Source organism: Cibotium barometz, chromosome 56 (assembly GCF_041138505.1).
Source record: "Cibotium barometz isolate CiBa-2024 chromosome 56, ASM4113850v1, whole genome shotgun sequence".
In the NCBI taxonomy this organism is placed as follows: Eukaryota; Viridiplantae; Streptophyta; class Polypodiopsida; order Cyatheales; family Cibotiaceae; genus Cibotium; species Cibotium barometz.
Genome location: NC_141101.1, coordinates 6315114 through 6340336, shown reverse-complemented (window position 1 = coordinate 6340336; position 25223 = coordinate 6315114).

Genomic DNA, 25223 nt, shown 5'->3' with positions numbered 1-25223 from the left:
GCTAAAACAGACAACAATTGAAGTCTTGGCATTATCAACACACCATGCCATTTCCCGTGATCTTCTACGAGGGTCTTCATCACTCTAGGGTGCAACCATAACTTGGAGGATTCGAGGAGATTCGCTTGTAGTTGTGTGAAATCGCCGATTGAAGGCATTACTTAAAATTTGGGAAAAAACGAAATTCCTTCTCTGCGCAACAAACTCAAAAGGAGTCATACTCGGGGGTTTTTGCATGCTCTGCGAATCCACTAGAAGTGTCAAAAACAACAATGAGCACCGTATGAGGAGATATAGGCATGTACCTCATCTCTCATTAAGGTTTTATTAAGTCACTAATGCTTGATTAAAGGTTGATTAATCCCAAGTATTATTAGCTTAACATTATCTTCATTCATTGCTATTTCACTCTCCCAAAGCATTTAGCTCAAAGGTGAGTACAACTATTTTAATTGATTACTCAAAGTTACCTATATTTTTTCTTTGAAATAGTGATTAGTGACCAGGGATTTTATATTCACGTGATCACAAGATTTTTTTTGTTAATAACACTTGTGAACATGTTATTCACATGTTCACATGTTTTCATGTTCTCAAAATAGCAGGTTACCAGTGACCTGGTAACCTGCCGAAGCCCGCCGGGCTTTTTGTTTTCCCGGCGGGCCCGCCGGGAAAATGGAAAAAAAGTTAAAAAAAATGGTCAAAATATATTCATGTTCACAGTCATTCCTACCATTTTTGGGCCTTCTGGACTCATTTATGATGTCAAAAGTTCAAAATTCTTTGTACAAAAAAAGTTATCTCTAAATTTATCACCTTAAGCTCGATTACCATCAATTAGATCTTATTATACTTCCAATTGAGTCTAATTGACATCAATTAATATCTAATTGAGTCCAATTAGTATCAATTAAGTCTAATTGGGTGTCAATTGATCGATTGGGCTCAATTGACATCAATTGACACCCCATTGGACTCAATTGGGCTTAATTGGACTTAATTGGATTCAATCAATTGACACCCAATTGGACACAACTGGGCTTAATTGGACTCAATTGACATCGATTAACACCCAATTGATGTCAATTGAGCTCAATTGACATCAATCCTAGTCAATTGATATCCAATTGATGCCAATTGAGCCGAATTGACACCAATTGCACTCAATTGGTACCCAATTGATGTCAATTGAGTCCTCAATTAACATCAATTAACACCCAATTGAGTCCAATTGACATCAACTAATATCCAATTGAGTCAAATTGATATCAATTAAGTATAATTGGGTGTCAATTAATCAATTCGACTCAACTGATATCAATTGACATCCAATTGGACTCAATTGACATCAATTGGGTGCCAATTGAGTCCAAGTGACACCCAATTGATATCAATTACATCCAATTGGGCTTAATTGACATCAATTCACACCTAATTGATATCAATTGAGTCCAATCCGATTCAATTCACACCCAATTGATGTCAATTGGGCTCAATTGACATCCAATTGATGTTAATTGGACTCAATTGACATCAATTAACACCCAATTGATGTCAATTGAGCTCAATTGACATCAATCGTAGTCAATTGACACCCAATTGATGCCAATTGAGCCGAATTGAGCTTAATTGATATTAATTGCACTCAATTGACACCCAATTGATATCAATTGAGTTCGATTAGACTCAATTAATATCAATTAACATTCAATTAAGTCTAATTGATATCAATTAATATCTAATTGAGTCAAATTGATATCAATTAAGTCTAATTGGATGTCAATTGATCAATTGGGCTCAATTGGTACCAATTGACATCCAATTGGACTCAATTGACATCAATTGGGTGCCAATTGAGTCCAAGTGACACCCAATTCATATCCATTGCATCCAATTGGGCTCAATTGACATCAATTCACACCTAATTAATGTCAATTGAGTCCAATCACGTTCAATTCACACCCAATTGATGTCAATTGGGCTCAATTGACACCCAATTAACTCAGCCCAATTGATATCAATTGAGTCTAATTCAAACCCAATTGAGTCTAATTACATCTAATTGGACTCAAGTGACATCAATTAACACCCAATTGATGTCAATTAAACTCAATTAACATCAGTTAACACCCAATTGATGTCAATTCAGCTCAATTGACATCAATCGTAGTTAATTGACACCCAATTGATGTTAATTGAGCCAAATTAGGCTTAATTGACATCAATTGCACTCAATTGGCACCCAATTGATGTCAATTGAGACTCAATTAACATCAATTAATATCCAATTGAGTTCAATTGACATCAATTAATATCCAATTGAGTCAAATTGATATCAATTAAGTCTAATTGGGTGTCAATTGATCAATTGGGCTCAATTGATATCAATTGACATCCAAGTGGACTCAATTGACATCAATTGGGTGCCAATTGAGTCCAATTGACACCAAATTGATATCAATTGCATCCAAGTGGGGTCAATTGACATCAATTCACACCTAATTGATGTTAATTGAGTCCAATTAGGTTCAATTTACACCCAATTGATGTGAATTGGGCTCAATTGACACCCAATTGATATCAATTTGGCTTAATTGATACCTAATTGATATTAATTGGACTCGATTGACATTAATTAACACCCAATTGATGTCAATTGAGCTCAATTGACATCAATTGTAGTCAATTGATACCCAATTGATGTCAATTAAGCCAAATTGGGCTTAATGGACATCAATTACACTTAATTAGTACTTAATTGATGTCAATTGAGTCTAATTGAGCTCAATTAATATTAATTAGCATCCAATTGAGTCTAATTGATATCAATTAATATCTAATTGAGTCAAATTAATATCAATTAAGTTTAATTGGGTATCAATTGATCAATTGGGCTCAATTGATATCAATTGACATCCACTTGGACTCAATTGACATCAATTGGGTGCCAATTGAGTCTAATTGACACCCAAGTGATATCAATTGCATCGAATTGGGCTCAATTGACATCAATTCACACCTAATTGATATCAATTGAGCCCAATTGATATTAATTGAGTCTAATTCACACCCAATTGAGTCTAATTGCATCTAATTGGACTCGATTGACATCAATAAACACCCAATTGATGTCAACTAAACTTAATTAATATCAATAAACACCCAATTGATATCAATTGACTCCAATTGGGTTTAATTGACACCCAATTGATGTCAATTAAGTCCAAATAGATACAATTAAGCTCAATTGACACCTAACTGATGTCAATTGAGTCCAATTGGATTCAATTGAGTCCAATTGGGTTAAATTGGATGCAATTAGGCTTAATTGATGTCAATTGAATTAAATTGGATGCAATTTGCCCAATTGATGTCAATTGAGTTCAATTGGATGCAATTAGACTCAATTGACACCTAATTGATGTCAATTGAGTTCAATTCATACCCAATTATTATTAATTGTGTCCAATTGAGCTCAATTAACACCCAATTGATGTCAATTGGGCTCAATTAACATCAGTTAACACCCTTTTGAGTCTAATTGATGTCAATTGAGTCCAATTGGGTGTCAATTGATATCAATTGAGCCCAATTGATCAATTAATATCCAATTAGACTTAATCGATATCAATTGGACTCAATTCATTCAATTTAGCATCAATTATAATCAATTGATACCCAATTGATATTAATTGACATCAATTAGGTGTTAATTGATGTCAATTGAGCCCATGTGACATCAATTGTGTGTCAATTGAATCCAATTGATGTCAATTAAGCCCAATTGACATCAATTGTGTGTCAATTGAATCATTGATACACAATTAGCTTCAATTGGGCTCAATTGACATCAATTGACACCCAATTGATGTCAATTAGGCTCCATTGACACCCAATTAGACTCAATTTGACTCAATTGACATCAATTGACACCCAATTAGACTCAATTTGGCTTAATTAAGTCTAATTAGACTCAATTAGACTCAATTTGGCTCAATTGATATCAATTGACACCCAATTATACTCAATTTGACTCAATTGACACCCAATTAGACTCAATTTTACTCAATTGACATCAATTGACACCCAATTGATGTGAACTGATGTGAATTGAGCTCAATTGCATCGAATTAGGCTCAATTGACATCAATTGACACCCAATTAATATCAATTGATGTGAATTGATGTCAATTGAGCTCAATTGCATGGAATTAGGTTTAACTGACACCCAATTAATATCAATTGAGTGCAATTGAGCCCAATTCAGCTCAGTTGTAATCAATTGACACCCAATTGATGTCAGTTGCATCCAATTTGGCTCAATTGAAACCCAACTGATGTCAATTGAGTCCAATTGATGTTAATTGGCACCCAATTGATGTCAATAAGGTTCAATTGATGTTAATTGACCCCCAATTGATGTCATTTACGTCCAATTGAGCTCAATTGACACCCAAATTATCCAATTGAAGTCAATTAGACTTAATTGACTTCAATTATGTTAATTGGATATTAATTGATATCAATTAACACCCAATTGCTATCAATTGAGTCTAATTCGGCTCAATTGACACTCAATTTACATCCAATTGGGCGTGAATTGAGCTCAATTGTATCATATTAGGCTCAATTAACATCAATTGACACACAATCGATCACACAATTGAGTGCAATTGAGCCCAATTGATATCAATTGTAATCAATTGACACCCGATTGATGTTAATTGCATCCTATTGGGCTCAATTGAGCACAATAGGATGCAATTAACACCCAATTGAGTGTCAATTGAGTGCAATTGAGCCCAATTGAGCTCAATTGAGCTCAATTGATACCCAATTGATGTCAACTGAGCTCAATTGAGCTTAATTGATATCAATTGACACCCAATTGATGTCAACTGAGCTCAATTGAGCTTAATTGATATCAATTGACACCCAATTGATGTCAACTGAGCTCAATTGAGCTTAATTGACATTAATTGTAATAAATTAACACCCAATTGAAGTCAATTGGGCTTAATTAATATCAATTAACATCCAATTATTATCAATTGAGTCCAATTCGACTCAATTGATACTTAGTTTACACCCAATTTATGCAAATTGGGTGTAAATTGGGCTCAATTGCGTCGAATTAGGCACAATTGACATCAATTAACACCCAATTAATATCAATTGAGTGTAAATCAAGTGTAATTGAGTCCAATTGGGCTCAATTGAGTGCAATGATGTCATGGACAATTGAGTCAATTGATGTAAGTATAGTTAGATTTAATTGGTGTAACTTAAGGCCAGCAAATTATACAAAACTTTTTTTGTGCCAAGAATTTTGAACTTTTGACATCATAAATGAGTCCAGAAGGCCCAAAAATGGTAAGAATCACTGTGAACATGATTTTTTATTTATTTTTATTTTTTTATTTTTTTATTTTTTAATTTGCCCGCCGGGAAAATGGGTTTTCCCGGCGGGCCCGCCGGGAAATGTACATTTTCTCGACGGGATTACTGGCAGAGAAGGTTTTTGCAGGTCATAAAAAATGCCCGTGAATATACATTGTGATCACAAGAATTTTTATGTTAACAACAGGTTTTGTTAACGTGATCACGAAATTCTGAAGACGTTAATGAAATCCCTGTTAGTGACTTCACCCTTGATTAAGAAGAAGAAGATAGATATTGATTGCACACAAGAGAGTGAAGAAACAAGTTGAAGAAAAAGAAGAAGATGAGGAGATGCCTTGCACGCATGCAAATCCATGATATCAGTTTCTCTTCTCTCTCTCAGCATAGGTCCATGTGTATGGTGCCTCTCCTCTCTCTCCACATAGGTCGATGTTCAAAGTGCCTCTCCTCTCTCTCCACGTAGGTCGGTGTTCACGGTGCCTCCTCTCTCTCCACACGGCGATCTCACCTTCACCAACGATGTCGACGATGCTCTCCGTAAAACCGATGATGGCCCAGCATAATAAAAAATAATTTTTAAAAAGTTAAAAAGTGGAAAATCTAAAAAGGAGGGGGGCTTTTCTTTTTAGATATAGAACAATAAAGAGGGGTGTTTCTTTTTTTGGAGATATATATGTGGTGTTAGGGGGTGAGAGGTCGTGCACATTCAAGTGCACGATGCATACAAACGGGTGTGTGCACATGCGGTGCACATGTATGTCCATGCATATGCACAAGGGTGCCTACATGTGCATGGGAATAATATGCGGGTGTGAATGGATGAAGGTGTGTGAATATGTGGGTGCACACATGTGCAAAGGTGAGTGCAGATGCACGTGCAACTATGCGTGTGTGTGTGCTTGGGGGGTTCACCTCAAAAAATGTTAGTATACTACATAAGTTCAATAGGAGGGGTTTTTTAATTAGATACATTGAAAAAAATTAACACGATTACATTAACAAGAGGGGTTTTTTAATTCAACTTTAGAAAAAGATCATTTAGTTCATAAGTAAAGAGGGGTTGTTTTATTGGGAATTTTTTTTTAGTTAAGGGGTTTTTTAATACCTCTTGAACGCACATGATACCTAAGGTTTTCTAGTAGTGCACCCCTCAAGTGTGTGTGTCAAAGTGAGTGTATGGTGTACGTATGTGTGCAAGTGTTTGTGGGGATGTAAATGTCGATGCACGTGCATATGCATGTGTGTGAATGCAATGGTGTGTGCACATGCATATATGCATGTGTGTGCATGTGCAAATACGACTGGCAGGGTGTGAATGAGAGTGCATGTGCACGAGATATAGAGGGGAAAATGTGTGTATATGCATATGTGTGCATGTGCACGTGCAAGTGTATAGGGTGCACATGTGTGAATGTATGCATGTGAAAATATGTGGGGAGGGTGCACGTGCATGCATAGGTGGGGGTGCACGTGGGTGTGTGAAAATGTGTGGGGGGGGTGCATGTGCATACATAGGTGGGAATGGTAGAGGTCTTGTGAGGTTGAGAATAAGCCATAACACACCGTGTGTATATGAATGTGTGTGCATGTGCAAATATGACTGGTAGGGTGGTGTGAATGGGAGTGCATGTGTGCAAGATATAGAGGGAAAAATGTGTGTATAGGCATATGTGTGCAGGTGTGTGCACTTGCACATGCAAGTCTATAGGGTGTACATGTGTGAATGCATGTGTGTGAAAATATGTGGGGAGGGTGCACGTGCGTGCATAGGTGGGGGTGCACGTGCATGTGCATACATAGGTGGGAATGCACGTGCATGTGTGGGGAGGGTGCATGTGCATACATAGGTGGGGATGGTAGAGTTCTTGTGAGGCTGAGAATAAGAAATAACACACCTTCACCGTGTGTGTAAACACGCTTCTATAAATGTACCTCGTGCGCTCGTCACCTGCATGTGCACATTTATCTCCGTGGGCATACACCTTGCCCACATGTCATATTCACAAATTTGCATGTACACGTGTTAGCAATCTCTAGAATAAGTAACAACCATTACAGTGGGGAACTTACCTTGCTTTGGGCTCAGGATCTTCTTGACCTCCAAGCACCACCAGTGGTTGCTAGGTCCAAGCTCCCGATTTCTCCTCCTTGTCACCACAAAGAAGAAGCTAAAACATGAGTACCTCAATCAAGGTGGCTATGGTAGTTGAAAGAATGCTAAGGTGGGTGAAGCCTAAGGTTACTCATGATGATGAGTATGTTATGCTAATGAAGCTTTCTACTCAAGTTCAGTTAGGTTACAAGATTGAGACTTATACTTATAGAAAGACTTCAGATAGCTTGCTTGATTGATTGCTTGAAAATGTCTCCTTTTATATGAGGTGAGTAAAAATTGGCTTCGCTTACTCATGTGGGATTATGCTAGGTGCTTGATTCGCACTCCCTACTAAGACATTCTCCATGGCACAATTTTTTTCAACACCCCTCCTTGGTGCCATATTTTTAGGCTACTGTAATAAGAAGGTGTAAGGTATTGCAATATGTCATCCCCCCCTAGTGCTAACATAGCTACTTAAGGGGTAAGGTGTGATTTTTTACACAACTCCTTAGTGCTAACATGGCTAGTTAAGGTGGTTAGGTGTGGTGGAGAAAAAGAAATGAGATGAGATGGGTGTCTACTCATATGGTGATCCCTTTTCCAACATGTAGGTTGAAAGATAGGCTTGGATAGTGAGGTTTGTTGATGTAGCCCTTAGAAGAGTCTATCTCATTGGGAATCATCTCTTTGCTCAATGAAGATTCCCTATAGTTGGCTTCTTGGTTCTTGAATCTACACTCCTCTTCTTTGTGTCCCAGCTTCTTGTAATGGTCGCACTTTGGCTTGTGCTTGAGTCTGCATTTGCTTTGGTAGTGTCCCATCCTTCCACATTGGAAGCATTTCTTGGTTATTTTGTTGAAGAGTGCATGTTCCCATAGTTGTGCTTCCTTGTTTTAGAGCTCCTTTTCTTCTTCAAGAAGAGAGGAGACATATCCTTCAAAGGTTGGTTTTGACAAATTCTTTAGTGTTGTCACCAATGCATTGTACTCTTTTGGCATGCTTTTTAACAGAATGGATAATGCATCTTTATCTCCTATCTTGGCATTTATGCCATCTAGTTGTGTCATTATGCTTTTTATCTTGCTAACAAATTGTGCTAGTGACTCACTGAAGTTCATTTCTAGCCCATAGAATTTAATTTTGAGATGATTTTTGATTTTTTACTTTAGCGCAAACACAATGATTAACTCTTCCCATGTATCTGTGGCATTATCCTTGTGTGATCAATGTGGTGAATGAGATTAGGCCCGAATGCAACCCAATGAGTGACTATGCTTGCTTATCTTTCTTTACCCACTCATCAATTTTATCATTAGATGCATTTTCCTTAACCCTCTTCCACATATTTTTTTTCATTAAGAGGTATTTGTGTGGCTCAAGTGTGAAACCCATCCCTGGTGAGCTTCTCAACTTAGCTCGTTGTGTGTAACGCCATTTGCAAAAAGATCTTACCCAAGTTTGCACTTAGCTAGTGTCTAGTTTCTTACAATGTGGCAATGCAAAATGTTGAGATTTATAGTGCCATTGAGGGCAAGGCATGAATAGAGGACCAAGATCAGGAGCATGTAGCCACATCACACTTGGACATTATCCTACATGAGCACATTTGTAAGAGGTGTACCTACCTCATATGAAAGGGGTCATTTTCAAGCAATGAATACAAGCTGCTCTCAAGACTTTCTATGAGTACAAGTTTCCATCTTGTTACCTAACTGAACTTGAGTTTGAAAATAGAATAGAGGGAAACACTGGCACACCTAAACCATACTAACTCTCATTTCATCAACACACACCAAGTAAAGAAGCTCATAGATTTCCTTTATTGCACTCCACAAAACACACCACATTTTTTAAGCTCATAGATTTCCTTTATTGCACTCCACAAAACACACCACATTTTTTAATGATAAGTTCAAACTGAAATAAACCTAATGCTAATGTCCACACACTTGGCCAGTTGGCTAGTTGGGCACGACCGTTATTATCCTAATGCTAATGTCCACACACTTAGCCAGTTAGGCTAGTTGGGCACGACCGTTATTATCCTAATGCTAATGTCCACACACTTAGCCAGTTAGGCATGCCCATTATTATCCACACACACACACTGCTAGACTGGTGTCCACACACTTGGCCAGTTGGCTAGTTGGGCACGACCGTTATTATCCTAATGCTAATGTCCACACACTTAGCCAGTTAGGCATGCCCATTATTATCCACACACACATTGCTAGACTGGTGTCCACACACCACTATCCACCAGTTCCCGATGAGCTTGCATTCTTAGTAGAGTCAAGCTTGATTAGTTCAATTAGTTCATCATTATGTTTGTAATTAGGCTTCATCCTCCATAGGATTAGATTAACTTAATCAATATAATTAGGGCTAGCTTCCATATTTAGTGATTAGGGTTCCATAAATTTTATCATGGTATCAAAGTCCCCCTCTCTCCTTTGAGCTTCTCCTGATTACTTCACTTAGTTAATCTCAACTCATTAGTGTGTTTAAGTCACTAATCATCCACTAATCACAAGCTTACCTTCTTCACCCTCTTGTGGCCCGAATTTCACAAGCTTGGCATTACTCCTCCATTTGGTAAAACCTTCTAGCCACATATTACCCACTCCTAGGTGACCTACTCCTCCTAGTCAATGCCTTTGGGGGAGTAGGTCGCCTAGGAGTGGGATAAAACACGCCATTCTCCCTTCATGCATCAAATTAAGACTAATGCTTTTAGGAGCATTTAGTCTACGTATCAAGAAGCTTGCCTATCAAATTTGAAGCCATTTCATGGGTTGGTTGAGTCACAACAACTGAATCAGCAGTTGCTTGAGATTCGCTCGATTTTAAAGGTTTAAAGCCATATTTTTTACTTGGGCCTCTTCCACTCGTCTAGGGCAAGAAGGTCACCCAAAAAGCCCCATAAAAAACAATCCCAAATGTCGACACTGTAACAAACTCGGGCACAAAAAAGAGAAATGCAGACTGAATTACCAAGAAGCCAACTATGTGGAGTCTTCATCAAGCAAAGAGAAGACCTTTGAGACGAGCATCTTTTCTAAAACCAAAGCTACATCGACAAGCCTTATCACCTTAGCCCGTGATTGTAAAAGGTCACCAAAATGAGTAGAGCTTTTGTTCTTTATCACACGTGACCACCTGGGAGCAGAAATTTATGCACCCAGGGGGGTGACGACATATTGTAATACCATACTTAACCACCTTAAGTAGCATGTTGCACTAGGGGGGAGTGATGGATCTTTTGTAACTCACATCCAACCACCTTGCAATAGTCTATACATCATGGCACCAAGGGGGGGTGGTGAGATTTATGGTGCCATTGATGGCAAGGCATGAGTAGAGGACTAGGATCAGGAGCATGCAACCACATCATACTTGGACATTATCCGAGATGAGCACATTTGTAAGAGATGTGCCCTCCTCATATAAAATGGGTCATTTTCAAGCAATGAATACAAGATGCTCTCACAAGTTTCCATCTTGTAACCTAACTGAACTTGAGTCAAGCTTGATTAGTTCAATTAGTTCATCATTATGTTTCTAATTAGGCTTCCTCTTCCATAAGATTAGTTTAACTTAATGAGTGTGATTAGGTTTAGCTTCCATAGCCAGTGATTATAAATTTCATCACAAAACATAATTAGGATGCTTCTCAAGAACACAGGATGCTTCTCAAGAACACCCAAAACCAAGCCAAAGCCTAGATGTTGGATTTGATGTTATAACGTAAGAAAGATGAAGTTATTCCTTAATGCCTGTGAAAGTCCTCTTATAAAAGTAGATGTGTGAAGACTTTAGCTCAAGGTTACAAGGATTTTTAAAAAATAGCAATACCGTGGGTTTCGGTTGGCGATGATGGCTCTAGCTGGTAGCTGGCTGAGAAGCATAGAGGTGTGCGTTCGCTGCTAAAGTAGAGGTTAACGACAAAAAGCATGGGGTAGCTTGTAGGAAGGTGAAGGTTCACGACGAAAGCGGCTACGGCTTAAGCAACGGAGGCAATCTCCTACGACTGATGCAGCAACTATAGGTTGGTAGCAATAAGGGCTCTCATCGGTCGAGTAGACGGTGCAGCCAGCAATAACCAGGGACTATGGTGAAAGGAAGTTATACTGCTCTCGATCGAGCAGACGGTGCGGCCAAAGCTAGTAATAACTAGGGATGATGGCCAGTAATAACCGTCTGCTCTCGATCGAGCAGACGATGCAGCCAAAGCCAGTAATAACCAGGACGGAAGTTGTACCGCTGTCTGTCCTGACAAAGTGGGATGTCCGTCAAGAAGACATTTCCTTCTATTCTTCTCCCTTGCCCTTGCTCGAAGCGATTTGTCGATCGCTACAGTGAGCAAAGATCTCAAAGCTCTCCTCTTACTCAAGATTGGAAAGATTTCCTCTCTTTATCAAATACCTAAAACTAAAGTAGATCAACTAGAAAAAATAGACACAAACTCTAAACAAGGTTCTAATCACTTTCTAATGACCAATTCTAAATCTAAACCCTGGGCTCTCATACCATCAAGTTTCTAATCATTTTCTAATGATCAATCCTAAACCTAAACCGTAGGCTCTCATACCATGTTAAAACATGAGTACCTCAATCAAGGTGGCTATGGTGTGATGGTGGTTGAAATAATTCTAAGGTGGGTGAAGCCTAAGGTTACTCATAATGATGGGTATGTTATGCTAATGACCCTTTAGACTCAATTTTGGTTAGGTTATAAGATTGAGACTTGTACTTGTAGAAAGATTTGAGATAGCTTGCTCGCTTGATTTCTTAAAAATGACCTCTTTTATATAAGGTGAGTATAAATTAGCTTTGCTTGCTCATGTGGTATTATCCTAGGTTCTTGAGTCTCACTCCCTACCAAGACTTGTGCTTCATGGCACCATTTTTCTCAATAAAAGTTGCTTCACCTCTCTGCAAGGACTCGCCTCTCTCACTCTTGCTTACTCTCTCATAGTAAACAAGAGGTATATGCACCAAGATTCATGCACTCTAATCTCAACTCTCTCTCTCTCTCTCTCTCTCTCTCTCTCTCTCTCTCACACACACACACACACACACACACACACACACACACACACATAGAAGACAAGAGAAAGCATTAAAAAAAGAATTATTTGGCATAAACGAGGATTGTGTTTTTTCATTTACGAGAAGGTTTGTTATATACAACTGGCCCTTATTCATACTCGAGTACCTAAACTTAACCATAACCTATTAAACTTAGTCATTTTCTAGCTTTTCTCATAATAAATACAATGTTTATAATATTATTTACATGACAATTATTCTCCTATATAAAGTCATTTATATACAATTGGCCCTTATTCACACTTGGGCACCCAAACTTAACCCTAATCTATTAAATTTGGTCATTTTTCAGCTTTTCTCATAATATATACAATGTTTATAGTGATGTTTACATAATAGTTATTCTCCTACTCCTGCATGTAGTAGAAAGTGCCTTGATGAAGTCCAAAATAAGGTTAACATTCCCCTATTTGATGTATATTGTGTCGTCGAAAAATGCATTGGCAAGTCTTAAAAGCCATATCATCAAGCTTGAACCTATTATGGTGCTTACACGACTAGAGCTTACGTAAAGTGCATCAAAATAAAGGATGGAGTGTCTAGAAAAAGGTATCTAAGTAATGTGCATGTATCCTGGCACACATCTTAGACGATGATAATAGTATAAAATAACTTGCTCTTCGTGTCAAGACATAGCACTTCTTTGTCAAAATTCTCCACTTTCCTTTTTTTGATCCAGTAAAGATACAATCAGCTTTAGGAAGTAGCACATAGCTACCACAACTAGATTAGGGATCCTCCTCCATACTATGATCCATAATAGAAGCCCCTTCTTTTGGCTTTCTATGTAGTTTGTTTAGAGATGTGAGAGCTTGAGTTTCTTGCAAGAAAACACACATACACGAGAGAGAGCAAGACATAGGAGAGACATGGATGGCCGAATTTTCTTCTATCTTTTTCTCTTCTCTATAAGCATTAACTAAATAGATAAGAGTACATACTATAAGGAAAATTACTCTCCTACTATAACATACAATGGTCAATCCATAGTGTGAACCTAATTATATGAGCTAGCACTATATCTATTCCATAATCTAGTAATCCAAATATAGCTATCACACAACTTGTCATCCACCCACTGGGTGTGGCATATCAACCATAATCTTACCAACCACATTAGTGATATAAGTAATGATTCTATCACCCAGGCAAGTCATCAATGTTTACAGCACTAGTTGAGCTTGATATCTCAACACTCCCTGCTGTCAAGCTTTACTCCACACATTATACTCCAAGTAAGCTCCTAAACCTACGAAGCTTCTCTGTGCCAAGTTCCTTTGTTAAGATGTCAACCACATGTCCCTCTGTGCTGACATATACTAAATCTACATTACTTGCTAGAACCTTCTCTCTCACAAAGTAATAATACACCTCAATGTGTTTCTTCCTACTAGCATGGTATACTCGGTTGTTACATGCTACTTATGTGATCATAATAAATGACAACGGTCCTAATTATGGACTCACCTATATCACAGTAGCTTCTAAAACCAAACTACCTCACAAGTTACCATCCACACCTCCTAAATCTCCTCATGCTACTCTTTATTCTCTCCCAGTAGATTCTTCTCACCTTTTCATAGGTTCTCTCACATTTACAGATTCTCTTTTATAGCCTCTAGCCCCAAGGGCTTGTTCCCGCACACACCCTATTCACTTGTATCTTTCAACACCTCCCCTCAGTGAATACTCCTAGCACACCTGGACCCTATACCAAGTTTCCCTCTTACTTGATAGTCCGCGACCAATGCCTCAAGTCCCTAAACTCATAGTCCTTGACACACACTCTCTCTCTCTATGTGTCCAAGGCTACTACAAGTGCCCGTGACCTTGACTAAAGTGCTCACACACATCTACCACATGGCCTATATCATCGGTGGCTCAGAGGTGGTTTTACTCTGTTGGGGCAAGTTACATTGGGTTGTGGGGTTTCTCTCTCTCTCTCTCTCTCTTTCTCTCTCTCTCTCTCTCTCTCAGATTTTCACATGGCTCCTCACTTCTTGGAGCCTCACATCTTCTCTTGTCTTTAGTCTTCTTGTCATGGGGCAGCTTCTCTTCACGTGTCCATGTCTTCCTCTTCTTCCAGTCTTCTTGTTGTGGCAGTTCTCTTCACGCGTCCATGTCTTCCTTCAATGCTTCCTCTGGCTCTTCTTCTCGGTGTGGATCCTCCTCTTAGAAAGAGATGTTCTTCTTCTTTCATGGCTGGGGCCATGGGGCCATGAGCTTGTCCGTCAGTTCTTGCTCTATGTGAGCAACATGTTTTAGTGTATTGTTGATAGTTCTTTTGGGCTTTTGATGTTTATCTTGTGTCATTATGCAATGCAAACCCAAATCTATGCGGGAGGTCTTACCTCTTGCCTTATTCTGGACAAGGGCAGTGTCTGATCCCATTTTTACGCTGATGTAATGTGCCCAATACATAATGCATATAGCATTCATTCTTATGCACATTCACAAATACAATTGAATAATCTTGAATTTGAGTGTGATTTACATGCATTAACCAAGGGTTAAATGCAAAATGATGATTACCACAAATTTATCAGCATAATTTTATCAGAAATTACATTAAATCAAGGGTAACCAATTTGTAAAGAATGGTTAGAGTATCAAACCATCTCCGAATTGCAATATGAGGGATCGGTATCAGATACCTAATGGTTAATTTGAACCCTCAATTACACCAAAAAATAGTGATTAGCATTGATTAATCATTGATTAGTAAATTAATCCTCTATTTTGTGTGCAAAAAACAGAGTGTGCGAGGAGCCCAAATCTGAGGCCTTAGAGTTCAAATGAGCTCAAATCCTTTCAAGGCCATTAATAGCAATTAGTCTAGTAGAGGATTAAGCCAAGAAACATAAGATTTGACCAAACATTGAATGCTTAATCTCTATTTTACCAAAGTCACCTACAGATTTGATGAAGAGCTTGGATCTCACTGTAGACTTGATCAAATCAAATTTTTTCTTCACCAGCTTGTAGAGCACCCTTGAAAACCCCTACGGGCAAGAGAAATTAGACCCATTGCAACTGACGAAGACAAGATCTTAGATTTTCTTTAGAAAGGTGGCACCCGCAAGATCACGAAAATTAGCAGCAGCAGCGCATGGCGGTTTGAGGTTTTGTTTAGATGTGCTGGAGCACAAGTGTGTTAGCTATGATTGCCTAAAATGTCTTGAGCTAATTTGATGTATGATGGGAGATAGAGCTCCTCCACCAGCTGGGGGTATAGAGGGTTTGTTGAAAAAGAAGTAAAAATATTAATTATCTACTAATCCTAATTAGCCAAGTAATTAGCAAGATAATGGGCTCACAAATTGATGGATTCTAGGCTAGGCTCTGATACCATGTTAAAATTACAGCAATGTGATGAGCTATGGTGGATCAAATGCTAGAATCAACATCATTAACAAAGAGATTAGATGATAATTAATACGTGATTAATGAGCAATTAATTGATAGCTTAATGTAGGCATGGATAATAAAAAACTAGCAAATTCTCATTAGGCCAATGCCTCAATTTATAGAGTTTACATCCAAGCATCCCATCCCACTGATTTCACCTTGATTCACTCCACCTCTTTCGCTTGATTCTCTCCACCACCTCTCCCAGAATTTCTCCACACCTCCTAAATCTCCTCATGCTACCCTTTATTCTCTCCCAGTAGATTCTTCTCACCTTTTCACAGGTTCTCTCATATTTATAGATTCTCTTTTTTACAGCCTCTAGCCAAGGGCTTGTTCCGGCACACACCCTATTCACTTGTATCTTTCAACAATATGGCTCCAAAAAGATCAATTTCAAGGAACGCCTCTCTATCCTCTTCAATGTCACATAAGGAGTTTTGAACCAATTGGTCGATGGATTGCTCTTCTATAGGATCAAGGTCATATATGTGCTCCCCTTTGTCAGATGTACTTGGCTTTCTCTTCTATAGAATCGATATCATATATGTGATGGACCCTTCATTGGATGTAACCTTTCCCTCAGGCCTAGGTTTGTCGTAATTGGCACTTGGATTTCAACATTACCTATACATTTGGCTCTTTAGTTTTAACAACATTAACTCTATCATTATGACTCTCTGGTTCTTCTTTTAGTTTCTCACCTTCAAAAATTTCCTTACAAACACCCACCTTGGATCCTTTGGATCTACTTTAAAGATGACTTGCTCAACACAATGTTCTAGTAGCACAAAGGTGTCCGTGTGTGGGAAGTCCAAAACTTCTTGGAGTCAACTTGAACAAACCCACTCTTGCCCTCTATGGTTGCAGTTGGTCCATTTGTTACCACCTTGAACCACTTTACATCAAAGATAAACATGTCAAACCTTCTAAAAGAAACCTTGATGATGTTTTGAATGGTTCCAAGAGAAACATGTCGAACCTTCTACATTCAAGTCACTTGCACTTGATCGGCTTTCTTGCATAAAGTTAGCCTTGACACCCAGTTATCAAAAGTTTTTCTTTTATGATCTATTCGTTCCTGTTGAAAATGATGGCCATGTGACCAAAGTGCACCATATTTATGATATTGTGCAAGCACAACAAGAATTAGCCTATAAATTGATGCATGATAAATATACTTTTTTATTTATTAATGAGACAGTAGTCAAGGAGATCGATCACTTACATGTAAATCATAACCTTTTGCAAGATCCTCCTCCTTCTCCTCAGTGATAGCCTCATCATGATAAATATACTTTTTTATTTATTAATGAGACAGTAGTCAAGGAGATCGATCACTTACATGTAAATCATAACCTTTTGCAAGATCCTCCTCCTTCTCCTCAGTGATAGCCTCATCATCACGTTTTGCTTTTATTATTGCATCAAGCCATCTACTTAAAGGGAAGGTAGGTAGTTGTGCAAGCTCCAAAGGGTATGGCAAGTTTTTGTTATTCGACTGCTAAAATTTTACCAAGAAATGATACGTTGTGCCTTGAACTCCTCATATCTTTGAATCCATTTAACCATAGAATTTGAGTTCAAGATTAAAAATTTATTGATGTTCTCTCGTAAGGTGTTTTCCATCATCCTATGAGCTTATTTTCTTGTGCCACTTCCCCAACTACTCTATCATCTTCTTCATAGCTCCATAGACGAGGCATCTCTATTGGGTTAGATGTACTAAGAAATTTTGTTATGTAAATAAGAGATTCTTGTATAAGCCATCCTTCAGCCATACTATCCTCTAGGCGAGCTCGTTGATGAACATATCCCTTTAGAGTTTTATGAATCTCTTTAGAAAAAACATCCAATAACTATGGACATTCCCTACAAATTGCAACCTTGTTGACAACATAAACTAAGAGGTGCATCTGACTGGTCAAGATGCTTGTTGGTAGAAAATTTTCAACCATGCACATGGCCTCGATGGAGTTTAGACGTGCTAACTCCAAGTTCTCTCTCCTTGTTTCCTTGGTGGAGATCCAACGCACTAATGTGCTAATCTTGTATATGGTAGCTCTTATGTCTTCAGTGAGGCATCCCTTTATTGCAAATTGTAGGCAAAAATTATAAAAATTTGTGCCAATCATGAGACTTACAGCCAGCATGAAACTTACAGAGCCAATCATGAGACTTACAACCAGCAATCATGAGACTTACAGCCAATAAGCTTGCCATCCTTTGTAAATGCCCCCTTTAGCGGACATTCTGTGAGATGTGTGTATTTGTGCTGGTAGAGTATATAATCTTTGGGAAAAGCATGGATACAATTGTAGTCTATGCCAATTGCACTTAATAATCTTTTGATCTCCACATGAAAGCTCGGCATCTCATTTCCCTTTGGCAAGATATGGTCCTTTAATAACTTTCCAAGATGAAAAAGTTGCGATTAATCAACACCATGTACATTATACACACAAGAAAATCACATCAAACGCATGCCATACACATTTGAATAGTTATGACATGCTTAAATCAGACCACCCAAACATTGAGATCGTACGTTTAACATAGATAGGCATGTGCATAATTTGGATATCTGAGCTCAAGGATAAAGCTGTAGATGTGTGAGGGTACGCAATTCCTTTCTTCGTGTGTTGTATCTCGATATCGTATTATTGTGCTATCATTCTCCTCACCATGATCCTCTCGTCCATGGCCCGTTAATTATGTAAATGCATCTAGCATCTTGTCCATCATGCACTCCTCTAACATGTCCTCTCGTTGTTGTGGTGGTTGGATGGGTTCCTTTGGAGTACCATCCTATATATTTTGCCTTATTTGGTGTCCCATCTTGAAATAGTATCTGGTAGTGTCCTATCGAGCTGGATTTCCATGTATTCAATAGGCTCATAAACATTACTAGGGTCCTCATGGGAGTGAAAACGTAGATTATATAGACATTCCACATGATATATACAATATACACGTACATGGTTGTTACAAATTCTTCATTTCTGAGTGACTTAATACTTACATGTGCACAAGCACATGCATCTCTCCTCAAGATTGATAGATGCCTCTATGGGCACCACACTAGTGTTTTGGGGATCCATACTAGCCATACTAGTGTTTTGGGGATCCATACTAGCCATGTCTCGCCACTTTGTGGCTCCATGTCACTAGTGTTTTGGAGCGCCATGTTATCATTGTTTTTTGGCTCCATCATGTCTACCACATCACTAGAGTTTTGTGGCTCCATGTCCGCCCCGTCTCACTAGTTTTTGGGTCATGCACACGTTTGTTGGGATGTTTTTGTTTGGGGCTAATGGGGTATCTTATATATAGAAAAGACCAAATTCATCGATCACACCAATTCAAAACTAAATTTCAAATATAAGGCGCAACAAACTAGAAGGAAAAGGTTCAAATTATGAATTTGAGTTTTCAAGACGCAAAATGACAAACATTGGTATATATGCCACTATATTTGTTGGTAAAGGCACCGATATATATTAACCGATGCACATACTGGTTTCTATACTAATACATATATCAATGCATATACTAGTTTCCTTTAAAAATTACAAATTTGAGTTTCCCAACCTGCACAAACCATTTTTCGTGTGTGTGTGTGTGCGTGTTTGCAGGGTACAGGGGAGGTATACCCTTCTTTCTCCAACCATTTCTACTTCTTCCTCTTGCCTTTTCCATGGTTTTCTTGCTCTGTGTTCTTGTGTTTTGAGTCCATGGTTATTAGATAGAGTTTTAATACAAGCATGTTTGTTTCTTGCAACTTTATATCCATCTATTATGTATGAATGGAAATATATACAGTGTTTAAGTGAAAAGCTAAATGTTTTCCATGCAACAGAGATAGTGTGTTGATCTATGATGATGACAACAAGAGTGCAATCGAATTGGCATCTGTCAGAATGTTTATTTGTATACTTCAATGTATGTTGTGGAGAGGTATAGTAGTCTTGGTAGTTTGGAGTACATTCCACCACCACCATTGTCTAGCCAGGAATGATATAGTTGATCTAGCTTAGACATGCTAAAAGCATGTAGGGTCAAGATAAAAACTGATGTTCATGGTGCCATCATGAAACCCTCCATAGGATTCATAGATATGCCTCTAAGTTGGTTTGATCCATTTGGTTTATTTGCACATTTGTTTAGATCCTACGAAGTAGTGAAGAAAACTAATATTTACTTACCCATGTGCCCATTAGAGCATTGGATGACTAAGTTATTGGGTGAGCCATGGCATTATCTCAAGATAACTCACCATGATGATATCATGGAGTGTGGAATCACTCTATCAGATGTAACCTTTAGGTAAGATTGCACTTATATCGATTATTGATAGTTTTATTAACAAGTACTTTACTGCACTTATGCTGGTTATTATTTATTTTTAATGATAAGTACTTCATTATAAGATAAAATTTGTGCATTCACTTCAAGTATAGGAGGCGACTTCTACTCAACCTCTACGAGGATAGTGGCCCAGCTTGGACCAAGACATATGAGATGACAGATTATTCAATACTCATTTATGTGGGTATTCTTTAGGAGGGTCACGACCCTTTTAACGTTGATGTAGAGAGTCATTGGCTCCTTAGTTTTCTTAGATGTGAAATCTAGATCATTAGGAGGGTCACGACCCTTTTAACGTTGATGTAGAGAGTCATTGGCTCCTTAGTTTTCTTAGATGTGAAATCTAGATCATTAGGGGAAATATGGACTACCAAAAGGGCCCTTAAGGATTAATTTTAATGACATTTTAATCAAGTTTGGACCAATGGGAGAGGGGGGAGTGCACATTCTATCCACTAGCTTTAGGACCCAACATAGGGGTATTTATTGATATGCTTTAGGCTCGTCCCCCTAGTAACCCCAATCACATCACCTTTTTTTATCTAGTACCCCCACTAGTGTCACTTCACCTCCCCTGGGCTCTACTAGACCTGCACAGCCAAAAAAGTACCCTAAAAATTAAAAAAATCCCCTTAAAAAATGTGATTTATCCCCAAAAAAGTGCTTCCATATTATTCTATGGTGAAAAAAGGATTCTTCAAGCTTCCTAGCCCCTTTCTATGCTCTTAAACTAATTACACATGCAAACCATTAGTCATGGAGCTTTGTAATCTTTCCTACAACCTTCTAATCTTGTAATCTCTCTTTAATCCTCTTGTATGTCTTTAATCTCTCCTTAATCTATAACCTCTTTAATACCTCTCTAATCTTGCCTGCAACCTTTTAATCTTTGTTGTGAGCTTGTAATCTCTCTCCAATCCTCAGAGTCGTGTTTTTCTTTAATCTCTCCTTAATCTTGCAACAAGTTTTCAATCCTCTTGCAAGCTTCCATATCTCTACTAATCTTGCTATAACCTCTTTAATCCCTCTCTAACAACTTGTAAATCTTGTTGCAAGGCTTAATGGCTCTCTAAGCTCTTGTCTAATCCTCTAGCAGTCTTCTAACCTCTCTATTCCTCCTCTAATCCTACTTAAGTCACTTTATCCTCTTGTAAGCAAGTTCTCAACCATGGAAACATCGAATAAAAGACCCAGTGATTCCATCTCTGAGTGTGTTCTTAACAACTCTAGGAATGAGCAAGGTATTTGGGTTGGAGAGAGATTCAGGGTTAATGATTAGGTTTACTTACAGCCAAGATTAAGAGGGCCACATAGAGTCAAATCTTGTGGTATTTTGGAACATCATTGGTGGAAGGGAAGATTGCTAGCTTTCAAGAAAACTCAAAATGAAGGCATGGCGTGGCAGTGGTTCAACATGTCTACATGGCTTCATACATTCATCTTCCTCCTCAAATGGTAAACACCAAGTTTCCTTGTAATTATAAGTATTTTGGCACTAATGTGGTTGTATTTAAATCATTATGTTATACCCTTGTTGTTCACTTCTCCTTTTTTGGTGGTTATGTGTATGCAGACATATTCATATCAAGTTATATAGAGAAACAACCATTGAAGAGCATAACAAGGACCTTCAGTGCTTTCCATTAAACCATAGGTGAGGTTTTATTTCCCAGAAAGAACCCTAGGACACTTCTTGGCAGCAGTAGAATATTCTTTTTCACACACTCTTACATAGTTCCCTCTAGGACTAAATACTATGGAAGACTTGAAAAGCTCCCATTTCCCTCATTAGGCAGTATAGAGTGGCCAATGCCAGACAAAGGGAGTGTAGATGCCTTCAAACAAAAGATGATTAGTGATATCCATTCCTCTTTAAAATTTACAAAGCCCTCTCGATTATAGTAGGTCTTAGTTGGTATGCTCTCATTCATATTTTTGTGCACGTCTTTTGTAAGCTCTTGCCACCCACACAAGCCACTCCAGCAATGTTTATTTGCAAGACATTGCAATCTGAGTAGATGAATGGTTTTTTTTTGAAATTCATGGTATATAGTGGAAGGGGTGCATAAGGGAGATGTATATTCTTGTAGAGTTGTGATTTCAAGTATCACACTTCGATACTTGAAAGCATGCTCAAATTTATACATCCAATTTCACTACGAGCGATAGATGAAGAAAAAAGGGGAGTGGATACCATTGCAGTCATATGAGAGTGTTGATTCACCCATAGAACTACCGGTCAAACTACCCAATAGAACTACCGGTCAAACTACCATTGCAGTCATATGAGAGTATTGATTCACCCATAGAACTACCGGTCAAACTACCCAATAGCGCCATTGACCTTGTCAACACTAGCAAAGAATGAAGCTTAGTAGGAGACATTCGAGAACACCTACTAATCATGGGATTTGAGGAAGTACAAGATGCAAGCTTTAAGATAGAACGTTGAAAGGTATTAGCTTTTTCTCATTGATTTTTGAGTTGAATTTTCTTAACCATCCATGCTCTAGTGATATTTGTTCATATGTTTTTGCGTAGATTGGGAGATGTATGGAGACGTCTTTCATGGTTCATGATTCTTGGAGGGACGGGGCTATGGAATTGCAATTAGGAGTGTAATTGGGTAATGTCAATGTAATCGTTTTTAGTTGTAATCCAACTTTTTCCTTTTTGGTCGATAATGTAATGAATGGCACAGTCTATTTGGATCAAGCTTGAATGATCGTAATAAGTTTAATTTGGATAAGTTTGTACAAACTTATTATTTGGATACGTTTGATTAAATATATTACTTGGATTAAGTATTATAATTAAAATGACTATGTTTAATAAAGTATTTTGGGTGGTCGATCCTTTTTCGTTAAGTGTGAAATTGTCGATTTCAAACCCTGATTTTTTCTATAAATCGGGAACCTCCCTCATTTTTGTCATTTGTATCACTAGCACTCGCTAGCATATATTCCCTACATCTTGGCTTGCACTCTCATTGTGATCCTAATGGATCATTCCATGGTGTATGAGAACTTCCTTGAATTCCTAGAGAGGACTGAGTGGGCTAGCCAATAAGAGTTATTTCACATTTTCTCTCACACCATTGACTTCGAAGAAACTATCCTCCTCGCCAAACATGACTACAAGGAGACCTTGGAGAACATGGAAACCTACATAAAGCCCTTTTCTCTGATCATCCCCGACAGTAACACTCTCTGGGTCCCTTGCAAGCTTCTACGCTACATCAACAAAACCTATGCAAACTATCCTAAGAGATTGCATAGGTACCAACAATCTATACAAGAATATCGGCACTTCAAGGTGATCTCCACTTAGGAGATGGCTGCCCTTTGTAAGGGAAACACTAGCACCAACTTTTTGTCATGGATCTCAACATTCATTCTCATGTGGAATGAACAAGACTCCGATGATGAGATTGAGGTTGGTGACGTTGCCCTGGCCAATTTAGTTAAGGTCAAGGAGGTAGATCTAAAGCCCGAGATCCTTAATCAAGTTGCGGATCAAGCTCTAGCGTTGGTTCTTCTTCAACAACATGAACAGGTAGAAAAAACTGAAGGTACCACCTCACAGGCTAGTGAAGAAGGGTCATCAGTAATGGCGGCTATGGATGCACCCACGAATGAGGCTAATGAGATAGGGGCAACACCAGATATGCCCGAGTTAGCACTAAGTACGCTTAGATCCATAGTGATAGATGGAGAGGAGTTTCTCTTCTTGCAGGACTTAGAAAAAATGTTTAAAGTAAAGCAAGATGAGTGTTTGTCTCTCCTTGCCATTGGGCTAGAATGTCCATTTGACAACAGATCCTCTCACAATACATGACGGAGCAACTTGTACCACTTGATGGTATGATATTAGAGAGTGTCCAATTTGTTCAAGGGCAAATACAAGAAGCTGAGCAGGGTCAGGTGCTCAAGGAGGAATTCAAAGAAGTAAAAGCTAGTCAACAGCTTGGTGCATTTGCTTCCTCAACAATTAGAGGAGCACAAGTCATCAATCAACATTGAGCAGCCAGATGTGATAGCATCATCTGATAACTACACTCGGTAAGTTAATAATCCACATATGTTTACTCCTATTCATGGCATGATTGATTACTAAAATGCGGTTTTTATGCAGCATGTCATGGAGTTGGATGCCTGGGCACATTGAAAGGGTGGCACAAGGCTTCCCTTTGGAACTAACTCTCAAGGCCTTATCGAAAGTGTTGTGCTTGTCTAGCATCTCCAAGAATGTGGAGAAAATTATCCTCATCAGCAAGTCAGTTGTTTTTGCAACCTTTCAAGGAGGCTACGCTTCCAAGGTCCTTGTCAATACAGCCATCGCCGAAAGTGTACGAGAGAGAGATGTTGCGTGCATTGTAGATTCCATCATGCGGGCACTCTTCCTCCCCTCAACAAGAGAAGGCGCAAGGCCTCAAAAAAAGCTATCAAAAGATTGAAAAAAACTGGGACGTAAATTGTAAAGCTTGTCATGTTATCCTATTTTGGTAATACAAATACATTTTTTTAAACTATCTGCGAGGGGGGCAATTTTTAATTTTTGTAGTTGATTTTTACATGAAGTGATTTTTTAACTATGTAACTGATTATGAATTTGTAGTTAATTATGAATTGAATTTGTAGTTAATTATGAATTTATAATTTAATAGAGTGAGTTCAATTTCATACTAATTAACTAGATTTTTATGATTATACTTGAAATCAAATTTAAAAAAAACATTCTGAAACATTTTTTAGAGCCTGTACACGCCTTCCAAGCCCTCCCCCAAGCCTTGAGGGGGCCTACATGTGCCCAGAAGGCCCCAAGCCAATACAAG